Genomic DNA, 21480 nt, shown 5'->3' on the forward strand with positions numbered 1-21480 from the left:
ACAACAAAACAATAATCTGTAAATTGGAACTGATATGGATCTACCATCAACGCTCAGTTATTTTTTGAAAAATCGACATCTGGATCTTAAACAGGATGATCACATGATCGGTGCAGCTTTTTCAGAGGCTTTGCTAGTGCGGCCTCACTGAGAGAAGCGCTTGGACTGCACACTGGATTCGCATTCGGGAGGATGACGGTTCTAACCCACATCCGGTCATCCTGAATTAGGTTTCCCGTGATTCCTCTAAATCGCTTCAGGCACCACTGCAAACACAGCCGTTTGCGTTGTGGTGTTAACGGCAGCCTAGCAGCCTACGCATGGGATGGTAACTCCCTGGTCCAGCCTCTGCTAGTCTCCGGCCAGTGGTGAGCGATGACACAGAATGTTGCGGGTGTTAAAGATGTGCGCCGTTCACAATCGGCGATCTTCCCTTGTAGTGGTCAGATCGGGTTGAGAGGTACCTTGACGACCGGTATGTCTTCCCTCACGTTCCCACGCAGTCCAACATTGAGCCACTGCCACGTCGTACTGTCCCACATACGAGGTGCGGCTAGAAAAAAACCGGACTGATGCTGGAAAAAACATTTATTTACAATTATTTACAATTTCATGTTATCTCCTTCAATGTACTCTCCTCCTCGGTCTCTACACCGCTCCATACGAATTTTCCACTGTTCATAGCAACGCTGCAGATCATTTTCGGTAAGTCCATACATTACTTCCGTCGCTTTTTCTTTTACTGCTTCAACAGTCTCAAATCTAGTTCCTTTCAAAGCTGATTTGACTTTAGGGAAAAGAAAAAAGTCACAGGGGGCCAAATCAGGTGAGTAGGGTGGATGCTCTAAGATAGCAATGTTGTGTTTTGCCAAAAAACGTCTTCACTGACAACGCACTGTGAGCTGGGGCATTGTCTTGGTGAAGGATCCATGACTTTTTTCTCCACAAATCGTTCCGTTTTCTCCGTACTCGCTCACGTAGAGTAGCCAGGACGCTAATGTAGTAATGCTGATTCACTGTTTGTCCCTCTGGTACCCAATCAATGTGCACAATCCCTTTGATATAAAAAAAAACAATCATCATTGCCTTGAATTTCGATTTTGACATTCGTGCTTTTTTTTGTCGTGGAGAACCAGGTGTTTTCCAATGCATCGATTGGCGTTTAGTTTCGGGATCGTAAGTAAAAAACCACGATTCATCGCAAGTAATAACATTTTGTAAGAAGGTGGGATCACTTTCAATGTTTTCCAGGATGTCAGAACAAATCATTCTTCGGCATTCCTTCTGTTCAATTGTGAGACACTTTGGAACCATTTTTTAACACACTTTGTTCATGTTGAAACTTTCATGAAGAATCTGCCTAACACTTTCCTTGTCAACTCCTGTTAACTCAGACACTGCTCTGATTGTTAAACGGCGATCTTGTCGAACAAGTTTACCGATTTTTTCAATGTTTGCATCAGTTTTTGCTGACAATGGTCTGCCAGTGCGAGTGTCATCACTGGTGTCTTCGCGGCCATCTTTAAATCGTTTAAACCACTCAAACACTCGTGTTCGCGATAAACAATCATCGCCGTACACTTGTTGTAACATTACAAACGTTTCACTTGCAGATTTTCCTAGTTTGAAACAAAATTTGATGTTAACACGCTGTTCTTTCCGTACACTCAACATTTTCCGACGCACAGACAAAACGTCAACTACTTAAAACAGACGCCACGGGCAGACTGAGTGCAGGAGGCAGATGAAACTCGAGCAGTAGGCGGAGCGAGAGTCACGTGACAGGCCACGCGACTTTCAGCCTTATTGCATTCGTTTTATTGTTTCACCAGTACTAGTCCGGTTTTTTTCTAGCCGCACCTCGTATCTGAGTATTGCATGATTCGGTTGGCCAAACGGAGAACTACATTCCAGGTGGTGATAATGTTGTCTCAGACGAGTACGCGACATCTCCGTGTCCTTCACAGTGGTCATTCAACAACTGGTGGTGTTCCGCCTCTTCTGTTAGCAACACTAACGACCCTGGTGGCCTTTCTACCTGCCACAGAGAATTCGTTCATTTACCCGCCAATGGTGTCTATATCCGACCGTGTCTTTTGGATGGTTCACATTTTCTGGCAGCAAGTGTATGTTCCACTCTACGCAGTTCTACAAATTCATCATTTAACGAAAATATTTTGCTGTCGATTATTATTGACTATCGATGTCGTGACACCGATGATGAAATCGTAATGAGCATCGGTGATTTGTCAACAACCCGCATCCCTTGTCCTTTGTCAACAAACACATACGTGCTATCTGCTTCCATATAACAGCAGATTGTTTGCTGTATAGATATTAGGGATGGCAAAAGCGGTACCGGTATTTTAGATTTGAATAACCAGTATTTTTCTGTACTTATTTTGGTCCCAGCGATGAAAGTTTTTTTTCGTTTTTTACTAATAACCGGAAAAAGAAGACGACACAGAAGTTCGCCATAGCAATAGGGCTAATGTTTTTGATCTTTAAGTAAAACTTTTTTTACAAACAAGTAATCGTTATTCACAAATTTCCATTGCTTTTAAATATTAGGTTGAAACAGAAAATGAGGAAATCGATGAGTGCTATTTTAATAACAACGGCGACAGTTAGAAGTTAGCAACAAACACATGACACAGGAATCGGCACAGAATTGGTGAGACAATGAGGTACTTGTTGCCATGCGGTGTGTGCCTTAGACGGTATGCGTGTACGTACAGTGTGCGATACTCGTCCCCACCTGCTCTATGCTGTAGTTTCTCGTTGCCATCCTCATAGATCCGTTGTATGGCAGAATGGCATTATCCCTAGTTTGAAATTAAAATAGGAAGTGCGGTAGCAGCGACATCGTATAAGGAGAAAACATCATCATTGTTCCTTGGAAAAGAAGGTAAATTTGGTTGATGTGCGAATAATTTTATTCACTTGCTATCAACTTGAGATTATAATAACGGAAGCCTTAATTTTGTGGTTCGTTCAGAGTGGAAACTGATGCTATCCAAAGTGACGATGCGGGAAAGCCATCAACCTGTGACATTTCCGCCTCCCCGTTATTCCTCATATCTTCCTCCCTTCGGCATTTTGATGGAGGCAATGAGACATATTTCTGCCACTGCTTCAACCTTATATCGATCGAGATCTACTCCTTCACCTTCGTTAGAATTTTCCTGTATTTGTTCTACTGCCTCTGTTAATAGTAATAATAGCAATGAAAACCGAAAATTGGTTATTTCAGAAACTGGTTATTTTGAATGGTTTTAACATTCGGGTTAAACAGGGGACGAAAAACAGCAGTATCAATGAAACCCGGTAGTTCCAGCGATAACCGCCATCCGTAATAGGTACTGACGATCCGAGACGATAATTTCCAGTGCCGAATACTTTGTACCTGGTAGACGGATTGACAGTACTGAATACACACAAATTAACAATCAACCCTGCTTGGCACCTCTGAAAGAATTGTGAGTGTTTGCGTGCTTCAGTGACATCCTGCAGAGACTTGGCTAGCGGGCCCTCTCGCTGAGTGAAGCGCTCGGACTCCATTGACGAGGCAGAGTGCCAGAGGAATGCGGGACAAATTTGTCCGTCAATTAGCGGCTGACAGATGGGTCCGCCGTCACGCGTCGTGCAAGAACGATAAGAGGCGGTAGACGTCCCGCGAGATGTACGCCCGGCGTGCTCCCACTGCTCTTGTTGGCGCGCTCTGCGCTCCGCGACTTGGACGGGTGACTTTTTATTTCGCGGTGTGCGGTCGTTTGTCGCGGGGCGCGCGTATTGTATGCTAATGGGCGGCGGTGCGGCGGCAGCGGGTGCGAAGTCGCCCTCCGCGGAATGCGCCCAAGGACGTCCCAGCGACGCCCGCGGACTTGCGTACTTGCGTGGGCGGGAGGACCGCGTCCGTTGAAGGCCGCAGTAAACCTGCAGCCTCATCTAAATCACAGAAAGCACCCGGTTATGCGTGAGCGAATTATCCAGTTTCCAAACTACCGTGTATAGCTGAACAAAATGTTTTTTCGCCACCATCTGCGTCAAGTATTAGGTTGGTGCGCAAGTTCGTAGCGTTTCAGTTCCACATGTTGGTATTCCGGTTGCTATGGGTTTATTTATCGATTGTCATTTTTTATTTGTAGTTCACTGTTATTATCGGGTGATCAAAAAGTCAGTATAAATTTGAAAACTGAATAAATCACGGAATAATGTAGACAGAGAGGTACAAATTGACACACGTGCTTGGAATGACATGGGGTTTTATTAGAGCCAAAAAATACAAACGTTCAAAAAATATCCGACAGATGGCGCTTCATCTGATCAGAATAGCAATAATTAGCATAACAAAGTAAGACAAAGCAAAGATGATGTTCTTCACAGTAAATGCTCAATACGTCCACCATCATTCCTCAACAATAGCTGTAGTCGAGGTAATGTTGTGAAGAGCACTGTAAAGCATGTACGGAGTCATGGTGAGGCATTGGCGTCGGATGTTGTCTTTCAGCATCCCTAGAGATGTCGGTCGATCACGATACACTTGCGACTACAGGTAATCCCAAAGCCAATAGTCGCACGGACTGAGGTCTGGGGACCTGGGAGGCCAAGCATGACCAAAGTGGCGGCAAGTGGCGGCTCAGTACACGGTCATCACCAAACGACGCGCGCAAGAGATCTTCCACGCATCTAGCAATATGGGGTGTTTTTTTTTTTTTTTGTTCTAATAAAACCCCATGTCATTCCAAGCATGAGTGTCAATTTTTATCTCTCTATCTACATTATTCTGTGGTTTATTAAGTTTTCAAATTTATACTGTCTTTCTGACCACTCGGTATATGAGTTTACATATGGTCATTTTGTCATTTGGAGATAGTGAGGGGACCTGTGGACGCTAGAAAATGTAGTGTCAAGTAGAGAAATCGGAACATTTCAGACGTTTTCCTCTGTTTAAGTTCAATAGAGGGGCTACAACAGCGGAGGCAACCAGTAATAATTGCGCCGTATATGGAGATAATTCCATTGGACAGAGCACTCCAAGAAAATGGTTTTCTCGATTTAAGGAGGATCATTTTGACATTAGTGACTCTTCAGGTCCAGGGAAACCTTCGGGGTATGAAAAAGATTGTTTAAACGCAATGATCCACGTCAGTGTGCTCGAGAATTGGTAGATGTGATGTACTGTGATAATTCCACCATCGTTCCACATTGGCAGCCAATGGGGAAGGTTCAGAAATCGGGTTTATGTGTACCGCATGTTCTAAGCCAAAATCACAAAATCAGCGGATGGCCATATGTGCATGTCCTCTTGCTCGTGCCGGCCGCTGTGGCCGACCTGTGCTAGGCGCTTCAGTCTGGAACCGAGCGACCGCTACGGTCGCAGGTTCGAATCCTGCCTCGGGCATGGATGTGTGTGATGTCCTTAGGTTAGTTAGGTTTATGTAGTTCTAAGGGACTGATGACCTCAGATGTTAAGTCCCATAGTGCTCAGAGCCATTTGAACCTCTTGCTCGTCAACAATTAGATTGTGAGCAACACCGACTATTCTTGGCCTGTATCGTTACTGGTGACGGGAAATGGTGTCTTTATGCTACACGTGACTTAAGGAAAATAAAGGAATGGTTGAGAGCAAACAAAGCAGCAGCTCCCCATCCAAAGACCAGCGCGCAACCACAGAAGATTATGTTGTGCATCTGATGGAACAGCGACGGAGTGATTTACTACGAATTGCTTCCCCGAGGTGTAACCATTACTGCTGACCTTTATCATCAGCAACTGAGATGTCTTACAGAAGAAATCCAAGAACAAAGGCCAGCAATACTGCGTGAACTTATGATAACCCACGATAACCCCCGCCCGCATTCCCCTAGAGTGAAAAAACACTATATGGGAGATGGATTGGGTAGTCATTCTGCACCCATCTTATTCACCTAGTCTACGACCCTCAGATTTTAAACTTCTCCGCTCTCTATCGAACAACCAATAACGAATTTCTAGGCGAAAATGCGCTTCGAACATAGCTCGACGAGTTCTTCGCCTCAAAACCACGTGATTTCTGCAGTCGCAGCATCTAAACGTTACCCTAGTGTTGACAGATGTTGTACATAGTTAAAGAGAATATGTTATTAATGACTGAAGTCTCTATTACGTGTATCTGTTGCGTTTATTACACTTATGGAAAAACGTTACGAACTTATGCACCAATGCAATAATTAAAATGTCACGAGCTTACGACCTGGCATTCTTTGGCTGTTGTCAAGTGAAATGACTGCTGATGGACTGCTGGTGTGGCCATATATACTTTAGACGTCGGCTGTGTCGCCATAGGCGCTCACTCTATCCCCGTGTGTGTGCGTACGTTGACTCCCGCGTTCCGTGCGTTCGCTTCAACTTTGCGATCGCAGGATTCCACTGCAGGTCGCCGTCTTCATTAAGTGTGTTATTGGCGTCTTTTATTTAGATGGTTTCTTTAATTACACAGTCCCAGAAGCCGTTAGTGCCAACCACGACAGAGGTTTCGTCGAATCTGATTCGCTGACCGTTTTCTAGAGCATGCTCAGTTTTAGCGGATTTTTCGGCTTGATGTCAGTGATAAAACCTCTAATTTTCCTTCCTTAGTTATTCTACGGTGCATACTGTTCCTCCGATGTAAGATCGCCCGCACTCGGAAGATGTCTCTTTGATTTCAAGAGTTCTGAGGTCTGCAACGTCTTCAGCTGGATTTGTAATCGCCGGATTTTTGTCGGAGGCCTGAAGATCGATTTTATTTTGAGTCTTTGCAGCAGACGATTTATCTTGCTCGAGACGGAGCCGTGGGACGGAAAAAAAGGAAGCTGCTTTTCCTGCTTCTCGTCTTTGGTCTTATTGTGATTCTTGCTTGATATCATTTAATATATTTGGTGAACGCTGTAGCCATTGTCCTGGAGTCTTTGCTTGGGAGGCTCAGCTCATGGGACAAGTTATCGTCGTCTGAAATCGTTCATGTATTATGTACCAGTGCTTGTATAACACAGTATGCTTCCGTGCCGGGTGATGATGGCTAATGACGTGCAAGTATAGATCGGTCGTCGAAGGTTTTCTGTAGATGCTGTGGCCAAGGCATTCACTTCGTTTGCGGTGGACAAGAACGTCGAGGAAGGGCAACATATCGTCTTTTTTCCTGCTTCCCTAATGAACTGGATGCTACTGTTAAGGGGCATTGTATGTCCTATGTCGCCAATGTTAAATTATCGAATTTTGTGACCTATTATCTTGGAAACTTTTTAGACACTAACTTACAGTTTTCCATAATTAGCGAATGCACCTTTCTAGATACACTGAACTAGAATTATTACTGAAATTGTATTGTGGAGCATGTTATCCTTATCTTTTAAAACACTCATTTTTCTGATAGAATTTTGTAAATAAAAGAACATAACAAGAAAACAACTCAGGATATTTTAATTATTCTAGTTCCATATGTCGCACGTCGCATGCATCAGGGAAAGTAGCTTACTTTAAACTTTCAATGTTACGTCGTGTTCGTGTTGTGTAACATAATCCGCACCAGGATTGAAATAATCACACTTCTTTCGTATATATTTCACGCTCTGTGACCACATCTATTTCTAAAACAAAGAGAAAACTCTTTCGTACTTACATTGCACAGGTCGTTGCTCGATTTTGGAGTTCAATCTTTGCGCCTTGGGTATACCAGCCACCTTTTACGCTGAACTGTATCTGAGGGAAACCGATAAAACTTACACCGACCACGTCTGCTATTATTTGTGCATTTTGCAGCCGCACACCCAATATGAAGCTGAGGAACAATAAAATTAACAGATTTCTCTGATTCAATTTCTTACACCACCCGAAGCATACAAAACTGGTATGCAAAATGGCAGATTGTTCAGCTCGGTATATCCAGTGATTTTGCACCCACAATGACGTCACGTGGCAGACTGGCTGTTGAAAGACAAAATAGCCGGCCGTTGTGGCCGAGCGGTTCTAGGCGCTTCAGTCCGGAACCGCGCGACCGCTACGGTCACAGGTTCGAATCCTGCCTCGCGCATGGATGTGTGTGATGATGTCCTTAGTTTAATTAGGTTTAAGTAGTTCTAAGTTCTAGGGGACTGATGACCTCAGATGTTAAGACAAAAGAGGTGCCTCTCGGCAGAAGCGTGTACTGCTAATTGTTTGGGCACAGTATTCAGGTTCTAGGAAATATTCGGTGTTTTTCGTAAGTCAGTTGCTTAAAGTTCTCCCTGTATATTTTCGTAACCACCTGTGGTAGACAAACGTTAAATACTCTTCTACTGCAACTTGCAGTCTATAGTACTGACTTGCACCAAGTCATTAGCAGTGGAAGCATCGTTGCGCCTAGGACGATCATATTGTAGAAGGATGAATGGCGGCCCTGCTGCCAGTTTGGAACTACTTTCGGGGCTGTAAGAGCGGCGACTGCGTGCGCAGCTAGCAGGCGGGAGCCGTCGTGGGTAGGTACACCTCATCGGCAGGCGGCTTAGACGCGCTTTGCGGAAACCAAATCCCCACAGAGGGCTTCCACAAAAGCTGCGGCTGGCAGCTTCCCACACGCAGTGCAGGACAGTCTTACGGCGCGTTATGAGGTATTACAAGGCGGATCCGCCCCTGTCGGCGAAACCACCAGAAAATTGCTTCCCCATATAAAGTTACTCCGGCCCGGCGCGGAGAGTCTGCACCGGACTAGCTCGTCTTGTTGATCAGTGGGTTTAAATTAAGCTGGGAAAGAGTCTCTGATCACAACAATTTGCGTATGTTCAGTGTTCCTCGAGAAAGATGGGCAGGTAACTGGCGCTTGGGGCAGAGACTGGCACCTGACACACATGTGACGCATAACTCGTACATGGGCGGAAGGACTTGTTGCTGTACGAGTACTTGACAGGCGAACACTTATTATAAACGGTCACTTTGATATACACTGAAGAGCCAAAGAAATTGATACACCTGCCTAATATCGTGTAGGGCCCCCGTGAGCACGCGGAAGTGCTGAAACACTACGTGGCATGGACTAGACCGATGTCTGAAGTAGAGCTGGAGGGAATTGACAACATGAATCCGTAAGAGTACAAGGGTATGGAGATCGCTTCTGAACAGTACGTTGCAAGGCATCCCAGATATGCTCAATAACGATCATGTGTGGGGAGTTTGGTGGCCAGCGGAAGTGTTTAAACTCAGGAAAGAGTTCCCGGAGCCACTCTGTACCAGTTCTGGACGAGTGGGGTGTCACATGGTCCAGCTGGAATCGCCCACGCCTGTCGGAATGCACAATGCACATGTATGGACTTTCCGTCAGTTACTACGAACTGTGACGTCACCAATCTAGTCACATAACTGAGACGATATTCCGTAACCACGCAATTTCAATACAAGTGGCTTGTAAGGTACGGCGCCAAAGACCTTTTGCATTCTAGAAATACGGAATTAATTTTAAATCCTGTGTAAATAACATTCAATACTTCGTGTGAGTAAAGGGCTAGTTGTCTTTCACAAAAACGATGTTTTCTAAATCGTTGTTCACTGCGTATCAATAGGCCGTTTTGGTCGAGGTAATTCATAACGGCCGGCCGCTGGTGGACGAGCGCTTCTAGGCGCTTCAGTCTGGAACCGCGCGACCGCTACGGTCGCAGGTTCGAATCCTGCCTCTGCCATGGGTGTGTGTGATGTCCTTAGGTTAGTTAGGTTTAAGTAGTTGTAAGTTCTAGCGGACTGATGACCTCAGATGTTAAGTCCCATAGTGCTGAGAGCCATTTGAACCATTTGAACCAATTCGTAATTTTCGAACACAATATATGTTCCAAAATGTCCGGACGCCCCTATGTAATGTCACGAAGGTCGTAGCCACCACTATAAAGGGAGGCGGTGTATATTATGTCAGTAGAGAAGCACTAACAGCAGAATGGTCAGTCAGCAGTTGTCAGGAAATTCTCTTGGGCTCACTGGATTAACACATCCAACAGGGAAATTCAGCCGTTCTAAAGCTGCCAAATCGACTGTTGATGATATGGTTTTGAAACTGAGAAGCGAAGAAACAAACACAGCAGTGGTTGTGCATAAGGAGTTAAAAAAATGCGGCAACGACGGTCGAGCAATTCTTCATAAGCCACACATTTTTGTAGTTAATGCGCCACCGGACAGAGCATGGCTGGAAACAAGTGATTTAATGTGATGAATCGCCCTACTGTGGGAAACCGTTGGAAGTGTCTGGGTTTCATGAATTGGTGAATGGCTGGAGAACGTCACCTGGAATCACGTGAAGTGCCAACAGTGTAGTAAGGAAGAGGTGGTGTTACGGTATGAGGGGGTTTTTCGTGGCTGGGATGTGGTCTCTTTCCTGCACTTATGAATACGCTGAATGCAAAAGAATACCAACACATTTTGTAGCATTATGTACTGTACACATTACAGTAACAGTTCGGAGACGATTATTGTTCGTATCAGGATGATGATGCACCTAGTCATAAAGCACGAATGTTGTGTAGACAATAACATTCCTGCAATAGACTGGCCTAACGAGAGTCCTGTCCCGAACCAAATGGAACATCTTTGAGATGACTTAGAACGTCTACTCCTCTCCAGATGCTAGCGTCCAACATCAACGGTCATCTCTGGTTTCGCCGGCCTCGGTGGCCGAACGGTTCTAGGCGCTTCTGTCCGGAACTGCGCGACTACTACGGTCGCAGGTTCGAATCCTGCCTCGGGCATGGATGTGTGTGATGTCCTTAGGATAGTTAGGTTTACGTAGTTCTAAGGTCTAGGGGACTGATGACCTCAGACGTTAAGTCCCATAGTGCTCAGAGCCATTTGAACCAGTTTCCTCTGGTTTCAGCTCTTGAGGAAGAGTGAGCTGGCGTTCCTCCACAGACATTTAGTCACCTCATTCAAAGTGTTCGTAGTGGAATTCAAGCCGTCATAAAGGCGAAGTGTGGAAGTATTCCTATACTAATGGCCACTAATAGGCGTACGAAGGCTTTCGACCAGCTAGTGTATCTATTTCTCTCATTATACTTTAAGAAACTAAGGCGAAGCGTGTCTGACACAATAGGTATTGCCTTCATTCAGTTGCATCATTGATTAACACTGATGGGAAATGTTTAAAACCGAATAGGCAAGAGTTTTTTTTTTTTTTTTCGCTTGATGTAATGAGTTAACGTCTGCACTTTAGATGCTCGTCAAAGATTCTCGGCAAATCTTTTATGTTTTCTTTACCTAACCATCTGTTTTTAATGGATAAGCGTTTGATGTCCGACTCACTCTTTCAACCGTTATCGAGAAAGCGAAGCTATATCATTTTAGCAGAGTTCAAAGCGAGATAGGCGTCCTACAGAATCTGTCTCAAATCATTTAGTCTTCGCAGACGCAAGCGGACAACTTTCGTGACGTCTGTCGACGATATGTGAGTCGAGCTTCCAGTGATCCAGTAGTGCGAGAACACTATCAGAAGCAATATAACCCAGTTTTAACAAAATTCCACCGTCTCCACGGGGGTCTAGTATAAATCCCTTGCAAATTAAGGCAGAGAGACGAGGACTGAACCAAGACCTTTCCCCTTTAATAGGTAATACTGTCTACTTAACCATCTCTGCACGACTCGCAGCTTCACCTTTGTCGGTAAATCTCTCCCGCTTCCAAAAATTCACCCAAGCCCTCCTGTGCACCTCTATGGGCAAGCACACCTAGAAGAAAGGTTTTCAAAATAAACCTTTCACTCCTCAGTAGCGTCTGCAATGTTGAGAGCGCTGACGGCGATGACCAAGACGCCGGGTTCGAGTACCAGTCCATCGCACAATTTTAATCTGTCGTACGAAGTTTCAGAACGACGTACACTCTGCTGTTGAAAACTGAAAGATTAATTCGGGAGTGACCTCGTTCGTCCAACACGGCAAAATTAATCCTCTTTACGACGATTGTTTTGAAGTCGTAAGCACACCGCGCCGGGGCAGCCGGAACCGATGAAACGCGTTATGGCAGGCTGGTGTCACGGATCGGTACTGCGGAACGGTCACAGGGCAGACGCCGTTGGTCTGGGGAACGTATGCGCCGTTAGATATTTCGCGGACAGTAAATACTTATGGCTCGCCGCATGCGGATGACAATGCAAATATGCGGCACTATCCAGACGGCGGTAGCGCAGTGGAAGCGGAGGGAGAAAAAGCGGAAGACCCGAAGCAACCGCATAGTCTTATTTACGTCCTGGGGCGCCGAAGAGGTGCGGGATGGTCTCTCTCTCTCTCTCCCTCGCTACCCTCCCTCCATCTGTGTGTGTGTGTGTGTGTGTGTGTGTGTGTTTGTGTTTGTGTGTGTGGTCGTCCTCTGGGAGAACCGGGCGGCATCTGGCGACTCCGCGGTGAGTCGTAAACGTGGGGCCGTCTTAACGCTCTGCTATACTGGCGTGTGCCGCAGTGCAGTGGCTGCTGAAAACGCGGCGTGCACACACACTATCGAGAAACAGAATCCTTTACTTGTTACTGGTTCCGGTTGTGGTGTTGTTATTAAGTATACAAACGCCTGCGTTTTTTTTTTTTTTTTTGTTGGTTTCCGTATACACTGATGAGTCAAAACATTATCAAAACTTGCGTAGCCCTCTTACTACCAGGATTGCTTTGGAAATTTGTGGTAAGTTTCTGTGGGACCAAACTGCTAAGGTCATCGGTCCCTAGGCTTATACACTACTTAATCTAACTTAAACTAACTTACACTAAGGACAACACACACACCCATGCCCCAGGGACGACTCGAACTTCCGACGGGGATAGCCGTGCGGCAGGATTGTTTACTTTCACTAAGTAACACAGGGGTCATAAAGATTTAAAGTAAATTACACGGGATCTGTTGGCAGTATCTTAAGAAACTAACATAAAACCATACATTACAGCTGGTTTCGGTGCAAGACACATCACTCAATTTTCGTAAAAGTTATCTTTCAAGAAACAATACAAAATGTTTCTTAACGTCATATTGACTCCTGTGGTACTCAATGGAAAGAACAATGAATAGGTTTCCATGGACTGCAAATATGAAACTGGACCAAAAAGATTATTGAATACAATTAAGTCAGAGGGAGAAAGCCATATATTTTGAAAACAACAGTTTTGATAACGGGGGATATAAGCAATTTCTCTCGTAGATTTGTCGCATCTTTTAAATGTTCGCCCAATAAAACACAGTCTAGAGTTCGCCTTCATCCCAACATTTTCTGTGTGATGGTTCCCATTTAAATTATTTGTAATTTTAATTCCTAACTATTTACTTGAATCTACAGTCTTTAAATATTTGTTATTTGTCGTGTACCCGAAATGTAACGGATCTTTTCAGAACACATATGGAGAGTAATAAATCTTCTATCGTTTAGGGACAACTGCCACTATTCGCACCATACAGTTCTTGCCTAAATTATTGTGCAACTCGTTTTATCTACTGATGACATTACTAGACGGTTACCGAGCGAGGTGACGCAGTGGTTAGACACTGGACTCGCATTCGGGAGGACGACGGTTCAATCCCGCGTCCGGCCATCCTGATTTAGGTTTTCCGTGATTTCCCTAAATCGATCCAGGCAAAAGCCGGGATCGTTCCATTCAAAGGGCACGGCCGACTTCCTTCCCCGTCCTTCCCTAATCCGATGAGACCGATGACCTCGCTGTCTGGTCTCCTTCCCCAAAACAACCAACTAGACGGTAAACGACACATCATCTGCACACAGTCTAACAGAGCTTCTCAGATTGTCTCCTAAGTCGTTTACATAGATTCAGAACAGCGAAGAACCTCCTTTCAGAACACCAGACATTAATTCTTCACCTTACTATGAACTATGACCTTTCTGAAGGGAAATTACGATTCCAGTAGCTCAGCTGAGACGATACTCCATAGCCACGAAATTCTACTGGAAGCCACTTGTGAAGAACAATGTCAAAAGCCTTGTGGAAATCTAGAAATATGGATTCAGATTGAGATCCCCCTTCAATAGCACTGAGTACTTTGAATACAGAGCCATTTGTGTTTCACAAGAACGATATTTTCTGAATCAAATCGTTCAAATTGCTCTGAGCACTATGGGACTTATGCCTCGTGATGACTGGGTGTCGTGTGCTGTCGTTAGGTGAGTTAGGTTTAAGTAGTTCTAAGTTCTATGGGACTGATGACCGTAGATGTTAAGTCCCATAGTGCTCAGAGCCACTATGGGACTTAACGTCTGAGGTCATCAATCCCCTAGACTTAGAACTACTTAAACCTAACTAACCTAAGGACATCACCACACATCCATGCCCGAGGCAGGATTCGAACGTGCGACCATAGCAGCAGCGCGGTTCCGGGCTAAAGCACCTAGAACAGCTCAGCCAGAAAGGCCGGCTTATGTGCCAATAGATTGTTATCTTGGAGGTGCTTCATGATAGATATCGGACTATAAAAAAATGGTTCAAATGGCTCTGAGCACTATGGGACTTAACATCTATGGTCATCAGTCCCCTAGAACTTATAACTACTTAAACCTAACTAACCTAAGAACAGCACACAACACCCAGCCATCACGAGGCAGAGAAAATCCCTGACCCCGCCGGGAATCGAACCCGGGAACCCGGGCGTGGGAAGCGAGAACGCTACCGCACGACCACGAGATGCGGGCTATCGGACTATAGTTCAGGGGGTTACGAGGGGCGCTCAATAAGTTATGCAACGCATTTTTTTCTGAAAGCCGGTTGGTTTTACTCAGGTTTCCGATATACCATATTATTCCCTGCCCTGGAAGGGCCTGCCTGCTTGCGTGGTACCACTCTACTGGTCGAAGTCGCAGCCAACGTCTCGTTGCATCAGTAACCTCCCCTTCATCCACGTATTGCTTCCAGCGGAGTGTATCCTTCATTGGCCAAACAGACGGAAGTCGGAAGGAGCGAGATCCCGGCTGTAGGTTGGCTGAGCAAGAACAGTTCCGTGAAGTTTTGTGAGCTCCTCTTGAGTGCGCAGGCTTGTGTGAGACCTCGCGCTGTCATGGAGGAGGAGAAGTTTGTTTGAATTTTTGTGGCGACAAGAAGGCTGAAGTTTTTTCTTCAGTTTCCTTAGCGCAGCACAATATACTTCAGAGTTGATTGTTTCACCGAGAAGGAGAAAATCAAACACAATGACCTCTTCAGTATTCCAGAAGACTTTCATCATGACTTTACCAGCTGAGGGTGAGACTGAACATTTTCTTCAGAGGAGAGATGGTGCGGCGACCTTCCGTGGATTGGCGTTTTGTTTCCGGTTTTAAGTGATCAGCCCATGTTTCATCACCTGTGAAGATGTCCGACAAAGAAGCCTCGTAACGCGCAAACAATTCCCCACAGATGGTCATTCGTTGCTCCTTGTCTTCCTCTGTTAGGCGGCGAGGACCCCAGCAGGAACACACAACTAAGTATCTCGAATGGTGTCCATGTGTGTCACACTAGCAAGAGAGAAATCCAGCGAGGTGTTTGATTGTGATCTGTCGATCACTTCGAATGAATGTGTCCGCGCGTTGCAATATTGCGCCGGCCGGTGTGGCCGTGCGGTTAAAGGCGCTTCAGTCTGGAACCGCGTGACCGCTACGGTCGCAGGTTCGAATCCTGCCTCCGGCATGGATGTGTGTGATGTCCTTAGGTTACTTAGGTTTAATTAGTTCTACGTTCTAGGCGACTGATGACCTCAGAAGTTAAGTCGCATAGTGCTCAGAGCCATTTGAACCATTTTTTGCAATATTGCAGGAGTCACAAAATGGTTCAAATGGCTCTGAGCAATATGGGACTCAACTGCTGTGGTCATAAGTCCCCTAGAACTTAGAACTACTTAAACCTAACTAACCTAAGGACATCACACACATCCATGCCCGAGGCAGGATTCGAACCTGCGACCGTAGCTGTCGTGCGGTTCCAGACTGTAGCGCCTTTAACCGCTCGGTCACTCCGGCCGGCTAGGGCGCAGCAGTCTTGGACTGTGCGGCTGGTCCCGGCGGAGGTTCAAGTCCTCCCTCGGGCACGGGTGTGTGTGTTTGTCCTTAGGATAATTTAGGTTAAGTAGTGTGTAAGCTTAGGGATTGATGACCTTAGCAGTTACGTCCCATAAGATTTCACACACATTTTTTTGAAGGTTACTTAAAGCGCCAATCCCTATCGTAACTTCATGAAACTACAGAGGCTGAAGCAGGAATATTTGACGATGGATCACAACGAATTACACGTTTTTTCAATCGAAATTGACCGAGAAAAATAGTGTTGCATTACTTATTGGACACCTCTCTTGTTTCCTCTCGTGTATGGATCGGTGTGAGGTGTGCAAATTTCCAGTTCTTAGATGCGGCTCTTTCGTCGAACGAGCTGTTGTATGTGGTAGCTAGAAATGGACCTATTTCACCGGCGTACTCCGAAAGCAACGTAATTTCCATGAAAATCGAGTCTGGTGAAAGCTTACTCGTAGCTTCGGAAGGGCCCATGTCGGACGCGTAACGTGTTTCCGGCGTCGGTCTGGGAGGGAGGCAGCATCGAAGCCGAAGGGACAGCCAGAGTATGGTCCGCCGTGCTCGCCCGCCGCCATATTGTGTGCGAAACAATCATTGATCGCGTCTCGACACGCAGCGCTGCGCACCGCGGCGAAAAAGAAGGGCGGCCAGTGCGTGGGGTCCGTAAGGACTGCTCGCCACCAACCTCTCGCTGTCCAGCCGGCTCGTGGAACGCTGCCTTACCTCCCACCGACACCCAGCGCCATCGATACCGAAACCACCAGCCATTAATTATGACAGGACGCTGTTTTTAACAAGTGTATATGATTAAATAAATTAGAATAGCGTTTCTGTCCAACAACCTGTCATCATCAGCTGTGCTTTACACTTCTATCAGTATATTCCGGTACCCATTGTACAAAAAAAAAAAAAAAAAAAAAAAAAAAAAGAAAAAGTGTGTGAAATCTTATGGGACTTAATTGCTAAGGTCATCAGTTCCTACGCTTACACACTACTTAACCTAAATTATCCTAAAGGACAGACACACACACCCATGCCCGAGGGAGGACTCGAACCTCCGACGGGATCAGCCGCACAGGAACCCATTGTACAGTGAACGGTGGAAGGTAACTCGTGTAAATATTAACGACTTTATGTAATGTTTCATCCGTGTGTGAATCGCGGGAAAAATGACAGTTCGTACTCGTCGGTACGTGCCCTGAACCCTGTCAGGCTTCTTGACTACTGTATTGTGTTATTTTCTCATGATATATGTTCCTACGGCATCGAAGAAGTCCGGAAGCAAATATAATGTCACTGAAAAATGAAGTTAGGGATGAGTATGCAGCTTCACTGCATGCCTCGCCTTATGATGTTGAGGAAGAAGAAGATGATGATGACGATGATATTGATGATGACGATTATAGTGATTATTAAAGGGTTGTAGCTGCTACTAAAATATGACGAGACGATGGAAAATCCAGGATTGAATGAAAGATATTGTGAAAAGGAAAGTTGCTTCTCACCATGTAGCGGAGATGCTGAGTCGCAGATGGGCACAACAAAAAGACTGTCACAAATATAGCTTTCGGTCAGTAACGCCTTCGCCAAAATTAGATGGCAAACACACACATACACACTGACGCAAGCGCAACTTACGAACACATGACTGCAGTGTCAGGCAACTGGGGCCACACTCAGAGAGAGAGAGAGAGAGAGAGAGAGAGAGAGAGAGAAATGAAATGAAATGAAATGAAATGATTGTATGCCATTGATGGCCTGGTCTCTCCTCCTGGGGATGTTCGGCCGCCGAACTGATTCCTTTTCATTTGACGCCACATTGAGCGACTTGCGTGTCGATAATGATGAAATTCTGATGAGTACAGCACAGCATCTAATGCCTGAGCGAAGAGAATCTCCGACCCGAGGAGGAATCGAAATCGAACCAGGACCCTCTGCATGGCAGTCAGACGCATTGACCACTCAGCTAAGGGGGCGAGAGAGAGAATGAATGAATTAATGTGTGTGTGTGTGTGTGTGTGTGTGTGTGTGTGTGAACTACTTCCTACGCTAGTTCATAAAATATTAGCTGGAAATAGAGAAACACAACAAAAAAGTGATTAAAAGGAGGAGGAGGAGATTAGTGTTTAACGTCCCGTCGACAAAGAGGTCATTAGAGACGGAGCGTAAGCTCGGGTGAGGGAAGGATGGGGAAGGAAATCGGCCGTGCCCTTTCAAAGGAACCATCCCGGCATTTGCATTAAGTGATTTTAGGGAAATCACGGTAAACCTAAATCAGGATGGCCGGAGACGGGATTGAACCGTCGTCCTCCCGAGTGCGAGTCCAGTGTGCTAACCACTGCGCCACCTCGCTCGGTATTTGATTAAAATCGTGGTAAATATATGTGCCTGGCTGGTAGGTAGACGAAAGGAGATGATCCAGCCAGTGTGCGATAAACTAAAACCTCCAGCATAAGACCTCAGTTTGGAGTCCGAAAATTGCACAGAATTGTACAGGCTTAGTTGTCTCATTAGCAGTTACAATAGAGAGCAGGTTTCCATTTACATTAATCGCTGCCCTCTGGTCCGAATATTAAATGCACTTAAATAAGAAGTGGATTACAGTGATTCGTACGCCACAGGCATCAGAGATTGGGAGACCTCCTCCCTGAATTAGGAAGCCATACCTTAACGGTATGCACCTCCTCATTTTGGTAGGAAACTGAGAGATTTGAAGCACGAATTCTTGAGACTTACACCCTTTCCACCATCTGCCGCAACGTGTGACCCGAAAGGAGACGAAATAGAAGAAAGTCTCCTCAGGAGGATTGTTGCATTAGTGAACAACATACTGGGGTTTTAATTACTAAAACTTGCTAATAAGCGGACCGCTGATTTTACCCTGTGATTTTTACGCTACTAGCTCGACCCACGTTCCGTGTCAGAAATCTGAGACACATTCCTTTCCGGACGCGTGTATCCGGTGGCGGAGCCAGACTGTATCTCGGAGAAACAATGATAAAGGCATCTGTGTCACGTGCTACAGACACCGGCTGTTTGCCGACGCTGCAGTCCAAACATGATGTGGCGCCGACGCGGCCTCTAAGGCGTTATCTGAACCCCCACAGCACATTGTTCTGCGCTGACGTGATCGGCTGCGGACAGCGTGCGATAACGGTAGCAAGTTATCGCGAGGCAAACCGATTAATGTTTGCCGTCTGTGAAGCGTACCTTGCAAAATGTGATAACTTTAATCAGTTGCGCTGAGCACATCTGAATATGTTCAGACTCGGGAAGCAGTAAACTAAAAAAGCTGTCTTTTACATCTGCATCTATCTCATTAGTCTGATAGCTACGGTGCACGGCGGAGAACGCTTAGCGCCTCAGGATCGGTTTATCCGCTTCGTGATCCTCTGTGCTGAACCGAGTTGTGCAGTTAAAACCATAATATCGAAAATTTATTGAAAAAAGGCACAAAAATGGACTCACTCGAGGAACAAAATATCTGCAGAAGATGTATAAAATTACTTTAAACGACTGAAAATGAGCAAATATACTGATCGGAAATACACTACTGGACATTAAAATTGCTACACCACGAAGATGACGTGCTACAGACGCGAAATTTAACCGGCAGGAAGAAGCTGCTGTCATATGCAAATGATTAGCTTTTCAAAGAATTCACACAAGGTTGGCGCCCGTGGCGACACCTACAACGTGCTGACATGAGGAAAGTTTCCAACTGATTTCTCATACAAAAACAGCAGTTGACCGGCATTGCCTGGAGAAACGTTGTTGTGATGCCTCGTGTAAGGAGGAGAAATTTGTACCGTTACGTTTCCGACTTTGAGAAAGGTCGGATTGTAGCCTATCGCGATTGCGGTTTATCGTATCGCGACATTGCTGCTCGCGTTGGTCGAGATCCAATGACTGTTAGCAGAATATGGAATCAGTGGGTTCAGGAGGATAATACGGAACACCGCGCTGGATCCAAACGGCCACGTATCATTAGCAGTCGAGATGACAGGCATCTTATCCGCATGGCTGTAACGGATCGTGCAGCCAAGTCTCGATCCCTGAGTCAACAGATGGGGACGTTTGCAAGACGACAACCATCTGCACGAACAGTTCGACGACGTTTGTAGCAGCATGGACTATCAGCTCGGAGACCATGGCTGCGGTTGCCCTTGACTCTGCAGATGGTGTACTCAACGTCGAATCTGGGTGCACGAATGGCAAAACGTCATTTTTTGGGACGAATCCAGCATCATGATGGTCGCAACCGTGTTTGGCGACATCGTGGTGAACGCACATTGGAAGCGTGTATTCGTCATCGCCATTCTGGCGTATCACCTGGCGTGATGGTACGGGGTGCCATCGGTTACACGTCTCGGTCACCTCTTGTTCGCATTGACGGCACTTTGAACAGTGGACGTTAATTTCAGATGTGTTACGACCCGTGGCTCTACCCCTCATTCGATCCCTGCGAAACCCTACATTTCAGCAGGATAATGCACGATCGCATGTTGCAGGCTCTGTACGGGCCTTTCTGGATACAGAAAATGTTCGACTGCTGCTCTGGCCAGCACATTCTCCAGATCTCTCACCAATTGAAAACGTCTGGTCAATGGTGGTCAAGCAACTGGCTCGTCATAATACTCCAGTCACTACTCTTGATGAACTGTGGTATCGTGTTGAAGCTGCATGGGCAGCTATACCTGTGCACGCAATCCAAACTCTGTTCGACTCAAAGCCCAGGCGTATCAAGGCCGCTATTACGGCCAGAGGTGGTTGTTCTGTGTACTGATTTCTCAGGATCTATGCAGCCAAACTTCGTGAAAATGTAATCACATTTCAGTTCTAGTATAATATATTTGTCCAATGGATACCCGTTTATCATCTGCATTTCTTCTTGGTGCAGCAATTTTAATGGCCAGTAGTGTATTATGACTACCTGCTTAAGGCGTGTTGGTTCATCTGTGGATCGCAATAGAGCAGCTATTCTGCTTGGCATGGACTTTAAAAGTCCTTAGTAGGTTATCGGAGGTATGTGACATCAGATTTATACACATAGGTCAAGCAGTTTCCGTATATTACGGGCCGGACGGTCGGGGGCGCGGATCTGGCGTCCGATAGCTTTTCAAATGTCATCCACCTGGTTCGCATTAATTTGGTGGCCAAGACATCAACGTGAGTTTGCTTATAATGCTCCACTGTGGTACCATTCTGTATGACACAGGCACTTATCCTGCTGGAAAATGTCATCGCCCCACGGCACATATCCTGTTGGAAAATGTCTTCCCCTCGGGAAGACTTCAAGCATTAAGTGACGCAAATGGTCCGAAATAGTGTTCACGTAGTCCACAGATAACATGGTGTTTTCGATTACACCCACAGGTCCCGCAGAAGGCAGGTGACTGTCCTCCACAACATAGTCCTGCTCCAATCGGCGGGTATCCGTGCCTCGGTGCAGGTATGGGGTAGCCGTTCGCTTGCATAACGGTTTAACTGGATAC

The sequence above is a fragment of the Schistocerca americana genome, chromosome 4 (genome assembly GCF_021461395.2).
Source record: "Schistocerca americana isolate TAMUIC-IGC-003095 chromosome 4, iqSchAmer2.1, whole genome shotgun sequence".
NCBI classification, from domain to species: Eukaryota; Metazoa; Arthropoda; class Insecta; order Orthoptera; family Acrididae; genus Schistocerca; species Schistocerca americana.